The sequence below is a fragment of the Neomonachus schauinslandi genome, chromosome 12, assembly GCF_002201575.2.
Source record: "Neomonachus schauinslandi chromosome 12, ASM220157v2, whole genome shotgun sequence".
Lineage (NCBI taxonomy): Eukaryota > Metazoa > Chordata > Mammalia > Carnivora > Phocidae > Neomonachus > Neomonachus schauinslandi.
This window is the reverse complement of record NC_058414.1, coordinates 100,531,117-100,535,713: the sequence shown is the minus strand read 5'-3', so window position 1 is coordinate 100,535,713 and position 4,597 is coordinate 100,531,117.

Here is a 4,597-nt window from a genome sequence, read left to right as displayed (position 1 = left end):
TTTATTTGACAGAGAGAACAAGTAGGCAGAGAGGCAGGCAGAGGGAGAGGGAGAAGCAGGCTCCCCGCCAAGCAGGGAGCCCGATGCAGGGCTCGATCCCAGGACCCTGGGATCATGACCTGAGCCGAAGGCAGCCGCTTAACAGACTGAGCCACCCAGGGGCCCACCATTTGTTGTATTTTTCTTTCCCCAATGAATTGTATGGCTGCTTTACAGAAAATTGCCCATATTCTTATCGATCTTTTTTTAAGATTTTATTTTAGAGGAGTTGGGGGAGAGACTCTCAAGCAGACGCCACACTGAGCGCGGGGCCCAATAAGGGCCCCATCCCACGACCTTGAGATCAGGACCTGAGCTGAAACCAAGAGTCAGACATTCAACCGACTGAGCCACCTAGCCGCCCCTCACATGGATCTATTTTTGTTCCACCTGTCAACTCATTATCCATAAGCCAACATCACAGCAAGTCTTGAATTTGTGCAAGGCCTCCAATCTTAGTCTTTTCAAATTTATTCTTTCAAATTTATTTTGGCCACTCTTAGGTACATTTCCATGTAAATTTAAAATTAGATTGTGAACTTCTAGAAAAAGCCTACTAGGATTGTAGGCATTTTGTAGATCAAACTGGGAGAGTTAACGTCCTAATGATACTTTCTACTCCATGAATATAGTATAGTGCTCTAGTTAGGTTTTCTTTCAGCACCGTTTTGTACTTTCCATTGTACAAGTCTTATACTTTCATGTTTTTTTTTTTTTAGATTTTTATTTATTTATTTGACAGAGACCCATTGAGAGAGGGAACACAAGCAGGGGGAGCGGGAGAGAGAGAAGCAGGCCTCCTGCAGAGCAGGGAGCCCGACGCGGGGCTCGATCCCAGGACCCCGAGATCATGACCTGAGCCGAAGGCAGACGCTCAACAACTGAGCCACCCAGGCGCCCCCATATTTTTTTTTTTTTAAGATTTATTTGAGAGAGAGCAAGCATGAGCAGGGGGGAGGGGCAGAGTGAGAGGGAGAAGCAGACTCCCTGCTGAGCAAGGAGCTCAATGTGGGGCTCGATCCCAGGACCCTGAGACCATGACCTGAGCTGAAGGCAGATGCTTAACTGACTGAGCCACCCAGGCGCCCTACTTTCATGTTTTTTAGGCTATTGTAAATTGCGATCACAATACCATTATCTTCCATTCTAAACTGCTTATTGTATAGAAGTACAATCCATTTTAATATTTACCTTTTATTTTGTGGTCCTGATAAACTACCTTACTGTGTCTAGTATTTTTGAAAACTCCCTAGGATTTTCTAACCTTGATTGTGGTCTGCAAATACACTTTTACTTTTCCAATGAATATAACTTTTATTTAATTGCCTACTGCACTGGCTGAGGCCTTCACCACAAATGTTGAATGGAAGTCTAAGTACAGGCTTCCTTGCCTTGTTCCAAATCTTTTTTTTTTTTTTTTAATGAGACTACCTACAGTTTTTTCATAGATGCCCTTTATCAAGCTGAGGACTTTTCCTGCCATTCCTAGTTTGCTGAGTTCTTTTTGTAGATGGGTGTTGAATCCTGTCAAATATTTTTTTTCTGCATGATCATATGCCTTTTCCCCTATATTAACATCATAAACTACACTGATTGTCTAATGTTAAAGGAACCTTGTATTCCTGGGATAAAACCCACTTGTTCACAATGTATCATCCTTTTGTACATATTGCTGGATTTGATTTGCTAGTATTTTATAAGGAAATTTTGCTTCTATATTTATGAAGGATATTGGTCTGAAGTCTTCTGGTATACTGCTTTTATTTTTTTTTAAATTTTTTTAAAAAAGATTTTATTTATTCATGAGAGACAGAGAGAGAGGCAGAGGGAGAAGCAGGCTCCCTGCAGAGCAGGGAGCCCGATGTGGGACTCGATCCCAGTACCCTGGGATCATGACCTGAGCCGAACGCAGACGCATAACTGACTGAGCCACCCAGGCGTCCCTGTACTGCTTTTAAATGAATAGTTAAGCCTTGCTCATAATATAAAAAATTGACACAAGTTTTCCAGAAGAGGTTGTGTATTATTGGTATAATTTTTTCTCCACTGTTCGATCAAATTTGTTCATGAAACCATCTGTGCCTGGAGTTGTCTTTGTGGGAAGGTTTTTAAACTACAAATTCAATGTATTTAATAGCTGTAGGGCTATTCAGGTTGTCTATTTCTTCAGAGAAATTGGATAATTTGTTTCTAGTAATCTGTCCATTTTATTTCAGCCCATCAAATTTACTGGCATAAACTTGGTCATAATCATCCCATCTACAAAACTGAGCAGAAAGTACTGAACACACAGCCCACAATCAACCTTCCACATCAGAGTGGTACCTTTGTTACGACTGATGAACCTATATCGTATCATTATCCTCCAAGTCCAGAGTTTACATTAAGGTTGTGTGTATTGTGTCCTGGTTTTGTGTATTCCATGGGTTTTGACTAACGTATCATGACTTGTATCTACCATTATAGTGTCATACGTAATAGTTTTATTGCCCTAAAAATCCTCTGTGCTCTATTCATCTCTCCCTCCCCCAACCCGTGGTAACCACTGATCTTTTACTGTCTCCATAGTTTTGCCTTTTCCAGAATGTCATAGAGTTGGAATCACACAGTATGTAGCTTTTTCACATTAGCTTCTTTCATTGAATAATATGCATTTAAGTTCCTTCCATGCTTTCTTGTGGCTTGTTAAGAGTTCATTTCTTTTTTGCAAGAATATACCACGGTTTACTTATCCACTCACCAACTGAAGGACATCTTGATTGCTTCCCTGTTTTGGCAATTAGGACTAAAGCTGCTATAAACATCCATGTGCAGGTTTTTGTATGGACCTAAGTTTCAACTCTGTTGGGCAAATATCAAGAAATTTGATTGCTGGATCGTACGGTAAGAATATGTTTGGTTTTTAAGAAACTGCCAAACTGTCTTCAGAAGTGGCTGCACCATTTTGCATTCCTACCAGCAATGAATGACAGTTCCTATTGCTTCCTAATCCTTCTTTAACATTTGTAGAATCTCTAGTGAGGTTACCACTCTCATTCCTGATGTGGATAATTCATGTCTCTTTTTGTTGGTTTTTGATTAGAGGCTTGTAAGTTTTAGTGATACTTTTCTTTTTTAAATTGATAGTTAACACACAATGTTATGTTAGTTACAGGTACATAACACAGTGACAAGTCTATACATTATGCTCACCACACACATAGCTCCCATCTGTCACCATAAAACGCTATTACAATACCACTGGCTATATTCCCTATGCTGTGCCTTTCAACCTTGTGACTCACTCATTCCATAACTGAAAGCGTGTACCTCCCACACCCGTTCATCCATTTTGTACCCCCGCTCCAACGCCCTCCTCTCTGGCAACCACTAGTTCTATTTTTTTATGGGTCTGTTTCTGCTTTGTTCATTTTGTTTTAGATTCCACATAAAAGTGAAATCATATGGCATTTCTCTGATTTATTTCACTTAGCATAATACCCTCTAGGACCATTCATGTTGTCACAAATGGAAAGATCTCATTCTTTTTTATGGCTGAGTAATATTCTATTGTGTATACATACACATCTTTATCCATTCATCTATCGATGGACACTTGGGTTGCTTCCATATCGGCTACTGTAAATAATACTGCAATAAACATAGGGGAGAATATATCTTATTTTTTTTTCTTTGGGTAAATACCCAGTAGTGGAATTACCATATCACATGGTATTTCTTTCTTTCTTTCTTTTTTTTTTAAGATTTTATTTATTTCACAGAGACAGAGTGAGAGAGGGAACACAAGCAGGGGGAGGGGAGAGGGAGAAGCAGGCTCCCTGCTGAGCAGGGAGCCCGATGCGGGGCTCAATCCCAGGACCCTGGGATCATGACCTGAGCCGAAAGCAAACGCTTAACGACTGAGCCACCCAGGCGCCCCTCACATGGTATTCTAATTTTAATTTTTTGAGGAACCTCCATACTGTTTTTCACAGTGGCTGCACCAATTTACATTCCCACCAACAGTGCATGAGGGGTCCTTTCTCTCCTTTTTCATCCCTACCAACACTATGTTGCCACAGTTGATGTCTAAGAGATTACTGCTGTGTTCTCTTCTAGGAGTTTTATGGCTTTAGGGCTCACAGGTCTTTAATCCATTTTGAGTTGATTTTTGTGTATGGTGGAAGTGCTTCATTCTTTGGTATGTAGCTGTCCAGTTTTCCCAGTAGGATTTATTTGAATGTACCATCTTCTCTCCATTGTATATTCTTGTCTTTGTTGTAGATTAGTTGGCCACATAAACATGGGTTTATTTACGGGCTCTTTTATTCTGTTCCATTGATCTGTATGTTTATTTTTGTGCCATAACCACACTGTTTTGATTATTACAGCTTTGTAATGCGTCTTGAAATCTGGGATTCTGATACCTTCAGTGTTGTTCTTTCTCAAAATTACTTTAGCTTTTTGGGGTCTTTCTGGTTCCATAGAAATTTTGATACTCTAGTTCTGTAAAAAGTGCTACTGGTATTTTGATAAGGATTGCATTGAATCTATAGATTGCTTTGAGTAGTATGGACGG